The sequence below is a fragment of the Brachyhypopomus gauderio genome, chromosome 12 (genome assembly GCF_052324685.1).
Source record: "Brachyhypopomus gauderio isolate BG-103 chromosome 12, BGAUD_0.2, whole genome shotgun sequence".
NCBI lineage: Eukaryota > Metazoa > Chordata > Actinopteri > Gymnotiformes > Hypopomidae > Brachyhypopomus > Brachyhypopomus gauderio.
In genome coordinates, this window is record NC_135222.1 from 11,645,407 (window position 1) to 11,664,872 (window position 19,466).

The 19,466-nt window shown below is 41.5% G+C and overlaps 1 protein-coding gene across 3 annotated transcripts in view; it reads right to left on the reverse strand.

Moving 5' to 3' along the window:
* The window catches only part of nav2a (neuron navigator 2a), a 163,536-nt gene that overhangs the window by 98,050 nt on the left and 46,020 nt on the right, over positions 1–19,466 (reverse strand). The gene's annotated exons all lie outside the window — the stretch shown is intronic.

Sequence of the window (19,466 nt, forward strand, 5' to 3'; positions counted from 1 at the left end):
GCGTGTGTACGTGCATGTGCGTGCGTGTGTGCATGCAGTCAAGCATGCATGCCTGAGAGACTCATGTGAGTGAAGTCACCCAGGCAGCTTCTGTGTTTGGTTCACTGGCTTGACTCAAGTTTTTAAATCATAATAGCCTCCCTGTCTCAGATGAAGGGACTGTTCTCTCCAAGAGGTTGTTAATGTGATGTTTTACATCTCCAACACCACAGCACAACACGTAAGCTTACTCATGACTTATTAGACCTTATTAGAATCTTTTCTTACAAACACCTGATATTAGTCAAATATCCTCTACTACATTAATTACCCCCACTTCCTGACCACATGACCTCTACTGATTGGTGGTTGGGTGGGGTCATTCTCAACATAGCAGTGACACTGACATGCTAGTTATATAGTACTGGAGGTCTCTAACAACCCATTGTATTTACATAGCGCTTTTCAAGGACCCAAAGACATGTATACACATACAATACATACCATATACAGTATATGTTAGGGAAAATAGATCTAGAGTTGAGGAGCACATATAGAAAAAGCATGATCACCATAGCTGTAAAGTCTGAGGAGGGCCCCAGAGTGTGGGTTTGTAAGGAAAGAGAAGATCAGACAAATACGAAGGAGGGGAGTTATTTAGAGCTTTGTAGGTGGGTAGGAGAATGTTTAATTGAAGAAAGCAGTAAAGATGTTGGGGAACAGGCATAATTCTGAAGTTCTGAACCATCTGAAGTCTGAAGAGGCAGAGCTAATGGCCAGTAGAAGAGAGCTTTTAGGTCAGTGTCTCTGCTGGGTGGAAAGTGTTCCATCAATAAAAAAATATCCAGGTAGCATCAGACCTTTGGTGTGACCATGGATGAGGAGTTGGAGATTGGCAATAGATGGGCACCCCAAGGTGTTCCTAATAAATTAATGTTTGAAGTATTGTGTGTGGTGAGTGTATACTGTACATGCATATTGTCCTGTCTCACAAATATTTGAGACAACCACAAAGACAACCAAGACAACTGCCTCAGGACATCCTTCACAAACACCAACTTGATATTTAGTCAAACTTTAATAACAACCAATCTGACACTAATACATACATATCACACACCCACCACTTATCACAAATTCATTGCTCATATTCAGGTGTCCAGTGTCTTTGAGGAAGGGTACACATTTACATGACAGTGGAGAGAAGTGCAAAAAAGAAGCCCTCTGAAGAAACAGTGTTTTTGTCACTATGCTACTGTTACTGTGTCATGGTTTCACAGTTAGATAGCAGTGTCACACCACAGTCAAATTTGTCAAAAATACTGAATGAAATGCATTTCTGCCTTTTCCAGTCAACTCGTTGACATGTACAGTATATGAATATATGTTTGTGAACTCCTAGGTTTTTCTGTTGTTTTACCATGATTGTCTTATTTTATCATCACCAGTTTTTGTATATGAAATGTCAGGTTTATTTTCATCAATTCCTTTTACTTGTTTTGAGGGAAATGGGTGAGTTGCCAGCAGACTACATGAAATATGAAATCAGAGCATGTGCAAAAGTAAACGAACCACAACTGCATTGGTAGTGTCAATTAGATAAAAGACTCAAGTATTCAATTAAGCAGACCAATCAAATGAGACATTCTTTGGAAACGATTTGAGCCACACTGATTAAAAGTGAGAGGAAACCAACTAAACCACCATCGTGCCAAGGCATAAAGCACACGGATCAACAATGCAGAGAGGAAAAGAGACATCTGAGAACTTCAGGATGAAGGTGGTAACAGCCCATCAGTCTGGGGAAAGCTACAAGACCATCTCCAAAAGACTGCAGCCTCATCCCTCCACTGTAAGACAAACAATTTACAAATGAGGGTCTGAGGGTACTCAGCATCAGTGCAACTCTGCCCAGAAGTGGACAGCCATCAAAACCTACACCAAGAAAAACCAGAAGAATAATACAGGTAAAGGTCAACCGACACATCACCTCCAGAGAGTTGCAGCTCTCCAATATCATCTGGGATAAATGTACATGTGTCTACAAACAGGCAAATGATGTGGCAAAATAAATAGGCATGGCATTCATGGGAGAGCTGCTAGAAGGAAGCCTCTGCTCTCAAGAAAGAACAAAGTTGCACTTGGACAAACCAGAATTTTTCTGGAAGTTCTGGACAGATGAGTCCAAAATTGAATTTTCTGGCCACAATCACAGGCGCCATGTTTGGTGAAAAGTCAGCACTGCATATAAAGAGAAGAACCTCATCCCACAAGTGAAGCATGGTGGTGGAAATGTGATGGTCTGGACCTGCTTTTCTGCCTCCGGACCTGGACGAGTCCATATTATCCAAGAATTTCCAGGCCTAATCAACAAATTCTTGTCCAGAATCTCTCGCCAGCAGTCAGGGATTTGAAGCTGGGAGAGAAATGAATTATGCAACACGAAAAAGATAGAAATTAGAAAAAGAAAACATTTTTAAAATTAGAAGAAGATAGAAAATAGATCAGTTAAAAGGGCACTGTATACTCAAACAAACATGTGCACTTAAAAACATCAACTGCATCCATCTTTAAATGTTTTTGCTTGAATGGGCTTTATTTACACTTAAAGCACCAAAGAATAAAAGAAACAAAAACCTCAGCATCTCAACACACACTCTGGAGATGTGGAATGCCAAGTAAACTAATGTCCATGTGACCAAACGTCATGTGGGGGTGGTTGTCCCCCCCCCCCCCCCCCCCCCCCAAACACACAGACTCACACAAACACTCTAATGAAACCTTACGTGAAATCTCCATGCACATGTTGAACTTCCTGCCCTGGAGCTTTTATTTAAGTCTGGAATCAGTGAAATTCATTTTATGACAAACAAGTCATAAAAAAAAGTCATTAAGGGGAAATACAGGAACTGAGTGTCGACTGTAAATGAAACCAACATCTCAAAAATGAAAAGAAGAATATCACAGAAAAGTCTATTAAATTCTTTCATTAAGAATTCAGTGGGGGTGTGTTTCTGTTTACACCTCATGGTAGGCCAATAAAATAGAGGAAAAAAATAAAACAGCCAATGCTTGTGGTGCAAATGAAAAAAGGCCAGGGGACAGAACAAGCCTCATGGCAAACACACCTTCGACAAACATTCCTCCTGACACAAATCACATCTGACCTGGGGAGCACAGACAAGTGGTCTGGGACCGAACCTGGAAAGGGAAAAAGACAAAATCCTACATGCCCGGACCTGCTCGGACTCCGGACATCTGAACGTCACTTCTAGGAGCTGAAAAACCAAGAGCACTTTTTAGCTTCCTGTTTTTCAGACTGAAACATTTGGTGTCTAGTTATGACAGTGTCATTTCCTGCTCCCCTGTCTCAGAGAATGAGAAAAGTGTGATGTACCGGCAGAGGGGGACTTACCCGTAGGCATGGGAGTAACCTGAACTACTAGGCCACAGGCAAGGACGAATTAAGGATGGTCTGGGCCCCTGGGCAAAGAGTTGCACAGGAAACCCCCCCCCCGCGCGCACCACGCCTCCCCAAAAACATAAATAAATTAATACATTAAACAACTTGTCACTAACTAACCCTAACTCAAGAGTCTATTTTATATAAGTTTCTTTCTACTCTTCTTTCTTGGATGAATCCACTAATTCATCAAAATTAAGCTGTCTGACCTCAAGGGCCCCTGGGCGCTGGCCCCACTGGCCCGGTCAGTAATCCAGCCATGGCCACAGGCCCTAAGAGCACAGAGTGCAATCCTTGGTGGTGGAAGGAATGCTGATTAAGTAGCTGTGCTGGGTTCACACTGCAGATTGTGAGCAATCTGGTTGGCTGATTGACAGCTGTAACAATGTAGGAGAGTGAACGCTACGTAGAACGGGGTAATTCCGAACAGGAGAGGGAGCCAGTGCAGCCAAGAAAAAAGAGGGAACTAGATAGCTAGCGAATCATATATGTTACCTAATTCCACAAGGACCTGATCTTGTTCAGAAATGTACATGTTGGACTATGCCCTCTCCAGCACTGCAGCTCAGCTTTACCTGCAGAGGCAACACACACAGAGACTACACACCCCTTAGACCCTCAGAGTGGCTACACAGCAAATGAAGGGAAACTTTCTGAAGAGTGACAGCTAACTCAGGGCTGGAATTACTTCAGTCCATTTTTTTAAGTTCTGGGTCAGAGGATGGCAACATTCAACTCATGGGTCTTCGCTTACAGGCTGAACGGTGGCATTGTCAATAAAGCTATCATGATACAGTAATTGTATGTCAAAAACACAAACTTAGACAGACTTAGTGCTGGTTGAGAACACTGCTTTGACTAATGATGTACTGGAATGAATGTAACTATTAAACCTGCTGAAGTGTGTAATAAGCAAATAGTACACTTTAAAAATAAATATTCTTGTAGTCTAGATAGTCTAAATATTCTCTGAAGAAGTATAGCCTCTCCCTGTGCACTCTGTAGCCAGGCAACATGTGGCTAGATTCAGTATTGTGTTCAGTAAGATAAACCTAAGAACTGTTTGATATTCATCACTTCTAAAAATGACTTTGCTTGCATAAAGAAGAGAAGTGAAGTAGATGGCTTATGCAATGAAGTCATGCTCTTGAAGGCGTTTGCATAGTTTTCTCTGTGCCCGTTTCAATGAGTGACTCATATCCCAGACTAAAGGCAAAACATGGCCATCAGCGGCAATGGAATCTTTCACTAAAATGTTTTGCACAAAAAATCATAGTGTACCACTACCAAGAAACTGCCCCATAGAATGAAAACTGGAAAAAAGTAAATGGAATGAATGAAAAAATAAATATTGCATGGCCTGATGGTCCACAACTTTGGCAATGGTTTACCAAATAGTTTTGGAGGGAATTTGTCACTGATCCACAGAATAATGTATTGCCTTAAAAGTCGCTTTGAAATTACAATCATGTCTGACACAGCTAGACCAGAGAGCAGGTGAACACTAACTGGCATTTCACACTGTTAAAAGAACAGACTACTGCCACAGACATGTGTAGTACACAACATGATCAGGAGAAAGGCAGAACTTTCCAGTATCATCTAAGACAAAAGCTATTCTCAAGTCAGAAATATACTGGTAACCATTGACCTTGTTTTATAGACTATGGTGACATTTCTAAACCTTAGGACCCCTAAAACAATATTTTATTACACAATAGAAGAATTGTTAATATCTGGCTCAGCCTTCTCCTAAGGAACTGGGAAACGGCATCATGCAATAAAAAATCCTATAGAATTATGAGTCCCATGGCAATGTACATATAATAAGAGGGTATATATGAAATTTAACCATGAAAGCATCTTTCACTCTTGCCTGGCCAGTTTTTGCCAGTACCCTTCCAGCAAGTCCCAAAGCAAAAAACTATGAATCACCACCAGGAGAACATGCAGCCAATCCGCTTGCTGACATTTAATTTCCAACGGACATAGAGGAGTTTTCTGGCAGTGCCGGCCCATGCTGAGAAACATTCAAACCAAAGACGGTTAGTTTCTGTTAGACAGCGGCAGGACTCAACAGCTCTCAGGGCTCCTTTTGCAATGCATATCTGGTCACTGCAGGACACCTTCCAACAACGACTTTTAATCCCCCCTTCCTGGAGGTCTGTGCCAGGATAGGTTTCCAACCTCTCCTTCACAGTTCCAATCATGTTACTGAGAAGACACTGAAACAGAAAAGAAAATGAACACTAAAGACAGAAGAAGCCAAACGTGAGCTTTGCATAACAGCACAGTATAGATACTATAAGCAGCCTGAATCATCAACAGGGTTTTGCAGCACCTCAGTCAGTTCCTCAACAAATCTACATGCAGACTGTGGGTACAGTGTGGGTCCAGTAGTGTCTACAAGAGCTATATTTGTAACGTCTGACATTTGTGTTTTGGTTTTGTTCTTTTTATTCATGTAGTATAGGCGACTTCACCAAAGGCTAGAAAGAACAACATAATAGAACAAATACACTAAAGTGACATCTATGTGCTTTTGTTGAATGTGAAAGACTAAAGAGGCAATCACATCAAGTTTTTTGCTCCTTCACTGTAATTAAGTGAATCATTCTGCCTGGCTTCAGCAAGAGAAACAAAGATGATGAGGAGATGAGAAGGAAAGGGACACTCTCGAAAAGTGAGGGCAGGCATCAGAAATGACAAGGTCTTGTGAAAAGAACAGAAGCTTAAAGAGCACACACCCCAAAAATGTGAAACCCGTGTCTAATTTAACCAGACAAAACCAGGACTGTCTAAAGAAACCAGATTGAACCAATAGTGTCAACTGAAACTAAACAAAACCAGAGGCATCTAATAAAACCAGACTAAACCAGTAATGTCTAATAAATATATTCGGTGGCTCTATAGGCCTGAAATGAGACCTACAAAATGAGACCTACAAAATGATTATAAAGCCACATATTTATAGGGCATTAAGGGAAATTGTGAAATGAGTGATAACACATTACAGAGACACCCAAACTATTTGAAATAAGGTTCTGGTCATAACAAAATGCAACTAATTATTTCCATGCTGTTTGACATTTCCATGTCAAAGTAAGAAAGCTTGACCATTTAAAGGGAATAAAGGACTCATCTCAAACCCTAAATGTCTGAAGGCACAATCCGAGATCAACTATGAGCAACTGCACAACCTCAGTCAACTGTAACTTAATAATCAACTTTGTTTTTCATTTTTATCCAATTGACGTTGTAAAAATGATTCATATCAGCAATGTGGGCAGTTTCTTACTGTGCTTGAGGCAGATTGTGCAGTTATTACTCTAATAAGTAAAAACTTGAATTTGGACATGTAATCGCATGCTTACTTTCAAAATGTACCGTGGGTTTCCAAAAGCACTGAAAATGTGATTGTGAGAAAACTTTAGATGAGCTATTAGGACTAAAAGTTTCAATTAACACCTAATAACATGGTTTATATGTAATAACAACAAGTAATTCTACAAATCTGTCTCTGTGAAACTCTGTGAAAAGCAGTTTAGTCACAGAAATGAGAAGCACTTGCTGTAAACTGCACTTGCCTCTTTAAGAGGGCCAGCATAACAGTGATAGTCCAGTGAAACCTTTAATGTGTGCTACTACAAAAATCACTGCCATAGTCCCAAAGGATCAATAGCATGAAATTAACAGTAATGGTAGAATAACTGTGGCAGTATGAATATTTATCATTACTGCAAGTAATAACATTTATCTTAATAACAAAGTAATAACTGTAAGTCTTAACTTTGTATGTTTGGGAAATTTTGGAGAAAGTACAGTTTAAAGTTTACAGTGACTAAATTATTTTTTTATGGTTGTTCTTCAAAGGTAGCAATTGTAGTGGATGTCAACACCAGCTTGTGGTATCAGGAGTCAAACTCATTCATGCCACGATTCAATACTCAAACCCAGCAGATGACCTTCAATAAACACAAAAAATGAAAGAGTTAGAAATGCAAACAAATCAGCAGAGACTTAGCAGGGATTCATCAACACTGGCAGTATTCAACTATGATAATATTTACAGCAGCCCTAAAACTATCAGAGAATGAAGAGGCATCCCCAGGATGCTAGAATTTCAGACATGGAATCTGGAGCTTCTCCTGGCTGATATACAAATGCAACAGCCACTCCCAAGTCACTCCCACATCAGTGTCCCTGCTGTGGCGAGAATGGTCATCCAAATAAGATCTGCTAAGAGAGGCATACTAATTGCATAAGCCAACAGATGGACTACAGCCTGTAAAGTGTGGAGTGAAGCTATAACGTAGGTGTTTCTACCGGCAATGAGGCATGTTGATGAGGCAGCAAAGATCTTCAGATGTATTTATTTATGCCAGTTTTGCATGGTAAGTGGTAATAAAGTGGTAATACTTTGCCCCAGTCATATGTTATGGGGTTTCTGGGAGAAGGTGAGAAGAAGGTGAGGTGCTTTGTTGTGATTACAATGTGAGAAAACCTGAGTGAAAGACAGTGCTGCACCACATACTGTGGACTTGTTACTGATCTAGCAGGAGAGAATACGACCTTCACTACCTTCTGTAGCAAGTCTGCTCGACGTGTTACTATAGTAACACTACCTAAGAACTCTCTTATAATTGTAGCATGTTGACAGGTATGATAAGTAGGAAGACACAGATCTCCACATATTCACTTGTCATGTGTAGTTACACAGCATATTCACTGTGCAGGTTCGGATGTACTTATGTAATTATAATGCAGTAATCTATATACCCTGACATTGTCATTTTGGAGTTCTGTACTGGTCTATCTCATAGTGTGTGTTAAAGGTCTGTTCCAAAAGGGTGTTAAATGTGAATAAGATAATAACTGACCTACTGATAATGCTGCATTCAGCTAAAAAAATTTGCAGAAATTCTCTCTCTCTACATCTTATACACACACACACACACACAAGGTCTCTTCCACTCCTGAACACTCACTGCCTCATTCTTCTGTTTCCATAGCAACACACCCCTCAATTCTCCAAGGACTGATAGAAATGATAAAAACAGAATGGGCTATTTCACCCTATTAGGCACCATATTTCATAATGCTGCTAAATACTAGTGACTCAAAGTGCCAAGTTTCTTCTGCATACATAATGCATCACGCAAACAAAAATACAAATAAACAAACACATTCATATAAAAATCCCAGTAGACCAGCTCGTTTGGCACCAAGAACCATGCCATGTTCAGTCACTTAAATCACCTTTCGTCCACATTCTGATGCTAGGTTTGAATTGCAGCAGATCATCTTTGCCATGTCTAGAGTTGCTGTCATGTGATAGGCTCATTCAACATTTGCTAATATGATGCAGACACAAATACTAATATGATACAGACCTTTAGTATTTCATATGACAAAAAATCATTCACAATGAAAATTTGCAAATAAAATAAATGATACACCTGATACACCATTAATAAAACTTTGGTTGCCAGAGAGTAGAAAATGGATGAAACAGTAGCTTTGGGTTGTCTGTACTATTGTCAAATATCCAGTTCGTAACAGTAAAATGTCCATTCTACATATACACATATTCACTAGTACTAACAATCCAAAGCTACTATTATCCAACATGTGAAACACAAACTCTTAATCAAACAGATGCTAATTACACTACTGTGCAGTGCAATAATACAGTGCAGTGCATATATATTACACAAAATAAAACCAACCAACCAAAGAAACAAAAGCCTGAAATTACTGTTCATGACATATTTGCATATAAGTGAACTAAAACCCATACTTGGTGTACAGGTTCATGTGAGCGGACCACAGCTTCTACGAGGAGACTGTGAGCGAAAGGCACTGGGTCTCTGTGGGGTGGGGATGGGAGGGGAGCTGTGTTATACAGACTGAAGGCTGCATGGTCAGCTCTAATTAAATGCCTGTTCAGAAGGAAGGTGCCACCCCCCGGCTTGGGCACATTCACCAATAAACCTGATTTATTCTGGGACAGAAGCTCTGTCTGTCCCTCTCTCCTTCTGTTTCTCTCCCTTTCTCTCCATCTCCAATTGTGTTTACAAGGCTGGTAGTTGCTTTTAATAAAGCTGGAACACAAAACTGTGACTGACTTACGACTGAAGGCATCGCAAGGGGAGATGGATGGCTTATAATTTCCACTCACATTCACACACACACACACACACACACACACACACACACACACACACACACACACACACACACACACACACACACACACACACACACACACACACACACACACACAGTAAGTGTGGTCTCAGAAGGCCATTGGATAGGGGCCCATATGTGTCCTCAGGTTTGTTCCCCTCCTGCTCTCCCCACAGCACTTTCATCATATTCATCATATGAAGGCAATAACCGTTCTGAGATCAGTACCACCACAATGATGCAGAAACAAACTCCCAACACTAAATTACATAAACTAAATAAACTATAATCATAAATTAAATTATTAAAAAATGAAAGTAATAATAAATTAAACAAATAATAAAATAGATAAAGGAAGGCTTGTTTTTTCTAGAATGTTTTTTCTTGGTGTTTTGCAAGGATCACTTTTCAAACTCTTTATTGTCACACCACACGATAATATACATACATACTATGCTGCATTTGGTATGTGTTAGTAAATGACACAATATCACCCCAAAGCACAGTGTCAGTCTATGTAATTAACTCAGTTAGGACATGATTACAAGCTGTACTGGATTTATAAATGACCCCAAATCTGCCCCTCGGGCACACACAAACACTTATGACGCAGATGAAACCTCATGTAGCATATACACACTCACACCCCCCCCCCCCCCCCCCCCCCCCCCCACACACACACTCTCTCATTCACCCCACACCTCCATCTGCCTTCTTTCCTACAGACTAACAGAACAGCGTTTGAGGGTGTGGCAAATCCCACATTAAGGGAAAACTGTGCTTCACGTTTTAACTTTCCACTGCCAGACCCACAGCGGCTGAAGGGCCCTCCTCTCTTTTTCCCACAACCTGCCACAGCCCCTCGGGTGGATGTCATGGGGAGATAGACAAGAGGAGCTCCAGGGAGAAAACATACATGCTGGCAAGAGAACTCCCTTTAAGAGTCAACCTAAACCCCTTTGAGAGGACTCCCTTTAAGTGTCAACCTAAATCACTCACTACAATGCGATGAATGGTTTTTGTGTTAGTGGTGTCCTTTGTAGAAGTGAAATGTAATTTGAGGTTTGTAAATGGTGGTGAATCTATGGCGCTTTGGTTGGTAAAGTAAATGTTCCACAGGCCACAAACACTGGCCTCTGTGTGGAGGCCAAACACAGCCTCGCCTGCTCAACCAAACACATTTCTGTTTAGCTGTATGCAGGATTGTCACCCGAACACAAATCTGTCATACAGCCAGTTCCTAATGGACTAAGATCAAGGGGAGGGTAATGGATGCTTTCAGGGGTTTCAAGCTCCACCCCATTGGAGACACAGTGGGAGAAAGGAAGCATGATCTCTCCATATGAACCACAACACCCATAACAGCCCGATGCATAAGCATCACCATGGTTACGCATACTAAAATCTCCCATTGGAATTTAAATGCTAACATTATGTTAAACGCCCATGTAGTGTGTGAAACATGCAGTGTGTGAAATACCAGCCTGAAATTATGATATTCTACCTCAGAAATTATCCATATTATCTCCTTCACATACACACAATCCTAGGCATTTCTGAAACTCAAGATAAAGCAAATCATAAATGTACACAAACACTACTGTAACGGTTTAAGCAATCCTCCATCAAAGAATACCCAAGGTAAGTGTGAACGAACACACACATGTGGCTGCAGGAGAACAGATGCCATAATCTACTCAGTACAGCACTCTGGCACACTATTAGTATTAGTACAAGTACACTGTATTAGTATTAGTACTGTATTAGTACAAGTACACTGAATTAGTATGTGGTGGGAGGTCACGTGGATGTATGTTAGGTTTGTCAGTTGGGATAAAGTGGATCAAGGGAATCTGTTTTCTGCCAATAGCTTTGTGTTTGAATTGCCCTAGAGTGACTTTCTGTTTTACTCTGGTCTTGATCTGAACAGACCACTAAGTAAAAATGTAAATGTGCCATATTTTGTCAATTGTGATTTTTTTACACCGCAATCGAAATTTGTCCTCCGCTTTTAACCCATCTGTGCAGTTAGAACACACACACACTAGTGATTACTAGGGTGCTGTGGATCACACGTGCCCAGAGCGGTGGGCAGCCCTACCCCGGCACCCGGGGAGCAGTTGGGGTTAGGTGCCTTGCTCAAAGGCACCTCAGTCATGGCCTCAGGTCTGGGAATCAAACCCACGACCCTGCAGTCACAAGACCAGTTCCCTACCACTAGGCCATGACTGCCCCGTGCAGGTTGCAAACACTGAGCACAAACACAGCACTGTGCATTAACAGTACAGTGTGCTAACATCAGCCCAGTGCTGCTGTTTTAACACTACAGAGCACTAACACTGAGCGCTTATGCAATGGTATTGAGTACAGAGCACTAACAATGCACTGCTGTTTTAACGGTATAGAATACTAACACAGATCGATAAAGCAATGCAGTTTAGTACAGAATGCTAACGCGGAGCTGCTCAATGCAGAGCAGTATCCATGTGCTTCTGCAATTGATGGTTTTATGGCTCTTTCCCAAAGCAGCAGACTGAAACCAGATCTCGAAAACAGCAGAGCACACGTTTTATGATGGCAGACACACAGGTGCACTATGAGAGCGTTTGTTTCCTTACTTGCCCTAATGTTAAGCCACACGTCATGTCTAAACATTTTAGAGTCAGCTGAGTCATTTAATTCATTCGACAGCTTACCACCTCCAAAGCGACGCCTGTGCTCCCGCAGGTTCAATAGTGCTAAAGTGACGGTGATTGCGATGAGGAGCTGAATGGGCACTTTCTGCACATACAACATTTCAGGCATTGCTTTCTTTAAAAATAAAACAATTACTGTCGTAGTGGAATCATTTTATATAGAGCACATGGATACCATAAATCATAATTTTGGATGTCATTACGTGCACACACACATCACCCTCACCACATGACTACCCACTTAAGTAAGCGCAAATCTTTTATAAGCAAGCAAGGCGGCCTGAGTGGGGCTGGAAGCTCTTTGTAGACGTTTTGTAGGACTTCAGAGAGGGAGACCAAGAGGAAATATGCATGATTGGGCAACGTTTCCTGCCTCAATTTCTCACAAACATACTAGCCACATCCACAAAATACACTCTCAGATCTTATATACAGCCACATCTAGTAGTCAGACACTCTTAGGTGCCCACACGCATGCTCACACGCACACATACACACACCTCTTTTCTTTGGCTTTATTAAAAATAAAAGCTGATTATTTTTAAATAAACATTTTTTTGCAATATAATATCCCATAATGTCAAATTTTACATTTGATCCATACATAGATTTCAAGAAATACTATCTTGCGCGCACACACAAAGCTCCACTCTTCTGAAGTACTTCTGTGGAGTCACACCCAGCATACTAAGAGAATATTGATATCTTTAAAAAAAAAAGTATTATTAAAAAAAAAAACTTCCCATAGCCTACCGTGTCCAGCTGAAGGAGCCCACAGTACAGAGGGATAAATTGAAAGATGAGTGCTCCTGTGGAGGAGTAGCACCATGCTCTACAGCAGGGGTGCCCAATACGTTGATCGTGATCTACTAGTCGAAGCGAGGGGAGATCGTATGATATTAAAAAGTAGGGGATGAATGACAGGCTATCGTCCATCTGCACTGATTTTTGATTGATATACAGGGTAGCCAATGACGTCTGATCTTTTGACACCCTACGCATGCGCATTAAACCGTGCTAACTTGTTCAGTTACCTTGCTGTAGCTAGCCTCCAATTTATTTAAACTAAACACAACAAAGGGTATAAAAATGAGTGCCGTAGCTGGTCTGAGTAAGAAGCCTAAAACCTACCACTTCATACAGAATGTTAGAATTTGTTTGCGTTTGCCTCATCTGTCAGTGTGCCGTTGCTATTCCAAAGAAGGGAAATGTGGAGCAGCATTTTTGGACTGTTCATAAAAACTATGACATTGACTTTTGTCCAAAAAGCGAGCTGAGAAGGAGAAAGATAAAAGAACTAAAATCCCAGTTGTATGAAAAGCAGTCATTTTTTTCACATCTGATCACAAAAGTGAAGCATCATTTCAGGTGAGTCACTTAATTGTTAAGCACAATTAATTGTTAAGTCCTTCCAAGAAGGAGAGATGATAAAAGAGGCATATGTTGAAGCTGCTAATTCCTTGTTCCGAGACTTGAAAAACAAATCGGAAATATAATCTTCAAAGCTTTCCAGCTATCGAGGAATTGGCACAGCGCTATGAAGCCATGATCGAGGATTTGACCCAGCAATTTTGAAAGGATATTGCGGACTGCGAGTGTTTCTCGCTACAATTAGGCGAGTCAACAGATGCAAGACACACCAATATGTATTGTAGACGGACATAGCCCCTACTCATCATCTTCCCTCCCTCAATCTCCCTCTCCTTCCATCTCTCAACCCTCTGCAAGCCCTTGCAGACAGACCACACACACATTATAAACTAAATAAATGGCTTGGCTTTATGAACGTTCAGCATGGCAGTCGTTTTTGGTTATGTTTGTTTTGTTTTTTTATGGATTCTTACTCTGCTGCTTTATGAAGGGCATCAAATGTTTATCCACCAGCAAATTTCTGCTTTGTTCATGTGGTAGCAGGAGCAGGTACTGTTCAGAAGTACAACCCCCAAGGCTGAAGGAGCACGATCCGATAACAGCACATAGAAGCACATTTCATCCACACGCACACCCCATGTCGCAGCAATTGACGTTGCCATGGAGATATGTAAGGATGCAATGTACTGTGACACATGGAAGAGGTGTAACCAGCAGAGTGGTGGGAGTGGCTCAGACCTCATACATAGTCATACACATGGAAGCATTTAGTCTTACACACAGAGATACACAGGCAATGAACCAAAAAGCATTTAGAACAGTTATTATGACAAAATAAGTGGTGGCTGATGACAGCACAGACATTAACCTCAGATGTCATGCAACAAGACTCCGATCTCTGTCTTGCTGTTGTTCCTTGTCTGATGTCCTGATCCCCTCACCCTTCTGGACCCGCCTGATGTCCTGATCTCCTCACCCTTCTGGCCCTGTCTGATGTCCTGATTCCCTCACCCTTCTGGACCCGCCTGATGTCCTAATCCCCTCACCCTTCTGGCCCTGTCTGATGTCCTGATCCCCTCACCCTTCTGGCCCTGTCTGATGTCCTGATCCCCTCACCCTTCTGGACCTGTCTGATGCCCTGATCCCCTCATCCTTCTGGCCCTGTCTGATGTCCTGATCCCCTCACCCTTCTGGCCCTGTCTGATGTCCTGATCCCCTCACCCTTCTGGCCCTGTCTGATGTCCTGATCCCCTCACCCTTCTGGACCTGTCTGATGTCCTGATCCCCTCACCCTTCTGGCCCTGTCTGATGTCCTGATCCCCTCACCCTTCTGGCCCTGTCTGATGTCCTGATCCCCTCACCCTTCTGGATCTGCCTGACTGCTGTGGTTTCTCCTCTTGGATCCTTATTCACAATATTTTACCTCCAACATGTTTCACAGTATTTATTAAAAAAATTAGTACACAATTTTATTTTTAATCATGTTTTAATCAATTTTGAATCATAATCATAATTTAAGAGGATGATCAAAAATAACTAGTAGATTACAGAGTAATCACAGGGAGAGAAATTTCAAACTGTACTACGTTTAAACTTTACTAAATCTCCATTTCTAGCTATCAGGATTCATTTGTTTATGAATGCTGACATTCATGGTCACACAAGAATGGGAGTCAAAATTATTCAAATTTGCGCAATCAGACCATTCATCAAAATAGCTAACCTCATCCCATATCAGTTGTCAGACTACATGTTTGATCTTTATTACCAGTATCTCAGGAACAGCTGTAGCTCAGCAGCCAAGCTCATGCATGCAAGTTAGTCTAAATGGAGGCCACATCATAATACAGAGACAGCATTGATAAAAGTAGTGAGTGACCTGTAATATCAACCAGGGTTCTTTCTCTTTGCTTTTATTGCCTGATCTCAGTGCAGCATCGAGTTGGAATTTGTGAGAAGCCTTTTCCTGGTTTAAACTCTTATTTAGCCAATAATTACCAATTATGTTTTGTCAACATAAATGGAGATTCTTGGTGTTCCACAAGGATCTGCTCTAGGTCCCCTACTTTTCTATGTATATATGCTACCTCTAGATGACATTATATGCAAACACTACACTAGTCTCCATTGCTATGCTGATTATTCTCAGTTACATCTTTCAGCTAAACCAGAGGACAAATATCAGAATGTGTAAAGGACATCAGACACTGTATGTTGAGAAATATTCTCTCACTTAATCCTGACAAAGCAGAAGTGCTTCTATACACAGGAAGCCAGGAGTACACACACTAAATATATTATAAACCTCGATGTCCTCCTAATCACACCTTCTTCAAAAGGTCTTGGTGTCTCATTCAATTCTCATGTAAATATATTTCTAAGACAGCATTTTTCCACCTCAGGAACCAAGATTAGGACTATATTATCTTCACAGTAAAAAAGTCCATGCATTTATCAGATTGGACTACTGTAATCTGGCTGTATTACTAAGTGCCTAAACAAGCTCCAGCTACCTTAGAAGATTCTTTCTAGAACTAGAAAGTTGGATTACATTACCTTTCATCTTAGTTATTTTATATTGGCTCCCACTTAAATTTCATATACTTATACTACTACTGCAGTTGTAAAGTTTACCATCATGCTTACTCCACTACTATGTTACTAACATCATACAAATAAGGACAAAATACAGTAGCCCCAATTTTCTTCTCTAATATTATGTTTTAACACTTACTTTCCTCTAGCTACTTTTGCTTTTATTCTAAGTGCTTCCACAGTTATTTTTCTAATGTGCCTTATTCCAGCTCCAGTTTATACATCCGACTCCAAACATATCCTCCACACTGCAGAGGCTACACAACCAATAATCTCATGAGCTCCACTGTGCTCTCTTTTCAAAAAACGTAGTAGGTGGGCTCTAGAAATGCCAGTCTGCTGGCAAAAAGGTGCCTTCCTCTCAGCTGTCAGCACTGTCCACTGCCTTTGCTGTTTCTCACACTCTGTGACAAAATGGCAGCAGCAATGGTACAGACAAACATGTCTGTGCATCTTTCACTGTCTCACCTTAACAACCCAACTCTCCATGCTGTTTCTGCTTCCTCTCTCATTAATCTTCATATTATTGTTATCCATCACCCATCTGGAGCTCTAGAACACTTAATAGGAGAGCTGAACATCCTTCTTAGTCTCTTCCCTTTTAAGAGAACCTTGCAGACTTCAACCTTCTCTCACGCAAGTTCCAGTCCTCCTGCAGTCCTCCTCTATTGAACATAATAATCTTGTCCTTGAACAGCTGCATTCTGACTCACAAAGGGGGCGAAGCCCTGTTCCTGGTCCTCAGCTAACCCTCAGACACACATCAAAGTAGTTTCTCATCTTAGACCTTCATTTAATTTTTCACTCTTGCCCTTCTTACCCTGCCTATGAGCACTCATACTCATCACCCCAACATCTGCTTCATGCCTCTCTAGTACTCAAACCAGCCACCAGTACTTTCCTTTCTTCACTGTCTTCTTCCAATTACTTTGTCTGCTCCTCTTCCAGACCACCAAAGTCTTCTCATTTAGCTCCTTGGCTGTTGTATGTCTCATACCTTAGGGTAATTCTGGACAGCCAAATATCATTCTCCCGTCATATTGCTAATCTGATCCAGAATGTAACTGCATGACTTGTTTTTATTCTCTCAAAGTTCTCTTGTATCACTTCCTTGCTGTGTTCCCTCCATAGGCTCCTTGTATCAGTTTGAAAACATTTGAAACACTGATGCTTTCCCACAAAGCCAAAACACTTATCAAGCCATGTCCTGCAACACATTCTCTCCAAGTCTTGAGCAACCTTCCCTTTAGACACAAAGAAGGCTTAAATACATTTCCTTGTTCTGGCACCCTGGTGGTGAAATTAACTTCTCCTGGTTGTCCAAACAGCTTTCACACTGCCTTCAAGACTAATGACTCATCTCTTTACTGAATACTTAAATATGCACTAAGTAAATAATAAAATTAATATTTTCTAAATAATAATATAAATAATTATGGAACTCCATATGGATCCATAATTATTCATAGTGAAAATCCTGTATGGTGTGTGTGTGTGTGTGTGTGTGTGTGTGTGTGTGTGTGTGTGTGTGTGTGTGTGTGTGTGTGTGTACTCTACCAACCAGACCCTTGGTGTGTGTCCAGATGCTTGGTGTGTGTCCAGATGCTTGGTGCGTTTCTTGATCTTTGGCAGAGCCTACCATACTCGTTTTCTTCACATCTCCAGTCTCTTTGTGCCCCCACCCCCCAAATATTTTCCGAAGGTCAGGACAGCCACTTTCTAACACTTTTTCATCCAGCAGTGCTCCTCTCTTCTGCCCCCACTGGGCCAGCAGGGCCTCCAGAACTAACAGCACCCCAACAGACAGTCAATATTGAAGTCTGCACTGAACGCACTGCATAAGGAATCCCATGACCTCCACCACTGTTGGACCTGAAGACTGTGCCTTCTGATGGAATTTTCACACAAACACAGCTGCCATGACAATAATACCTCCCATCAGCAGGCTTAATCTTAGCACTTTATGAGATTAGCAGATTACTACATTAGCAGCATACTAGATTAGCATTTTACGAAACAAGCTATTACATACAGGTTCTCCCTTGTTCATCAAATATGGGGGAATGTCCAGTGGTTCAGGGACCCAGCATTTCAAAAAGCTGTCAGGTGTGTAGTCTAGCAGTCAGGTTTGTGGTCTAGGAGCGATGCCCACCACAGCAGTATTAACATGGGGCCCCACCCGAGGGAGGTGTCAGGGTTAAAGTATTGCAGAGGGAGATGTCAAAGTTGTACTCTAGGAGAGGGAGGTGTCAAGGTTGTAGTCTAGGCAAGGTCTAACAGATCTCTGACATCTTTCTATTAGACCACACCCCAAACCCCAATCTCCTAAATGATAACCTTGACACCTCCATTTCCTAGACTACAACCCTGTCACGCCCCTTTCTTAGACTACAAACCTGACACCTCCAACACCTCCCTCAGGTGGGGCCCCCATGTTAATACTGCTGTGAGCATCGCTCCCTCTTCACTAGAAGCACTGTCTAAGTGTTTCCAAGGCTGGAAAAAGTGGCCTACAAATCTTTGACAGTACTGCTGTCTCAGCAAGGAACTAGTTTACTGGGTGGGCTTGTCTTCCCAGACACTGTGAAGACACTGTGCAAAATGAGATTACCGTCCCCAAGGATGCAGAGTAAGAATAACATCACACTAGCTCCCATCTGAACAAATGTGAAAGATAACAATGCCCCCAAGGGACAGCAGTGTAATGATATTAATGCCATTATTTTCTTAAATTCAGAAGGGGGGGGGGGGGGGGGGGGGTTACGGTTCAGAAATTTCTTGGAGGATCCCTAAATCTCCTCCTAATAGGATGACAGATGAAATAAGTCTGAGAACACCCTTTATACAAAAGAGGTGAAAAATTATGCTCTGGTTTGCATTTAAAATCCCTTCGTAATTAAAACATTATGATTATTACCCTGACGTTCCCCATGCATATCTAACACAGCTAAGCTCTGCCTCCAGACATTCCAGCTGTTTTAATTAAACAAGCACTGTTTAACTTCTTTCTCGCTTTTCTTTTCTTTCTCTCTCTCTCTCTCTCTCTCTCTCTCTCTCTCTCTCTCTCTCTCTCTCTCTCTCTCTCTCTCTCTCTCTCTCCCTCCTTCTCCCTCTCCCTTTCTCTCTTTTTACACACTTACATATTATACCAGAGCCATGCACTGGGTCCAGAG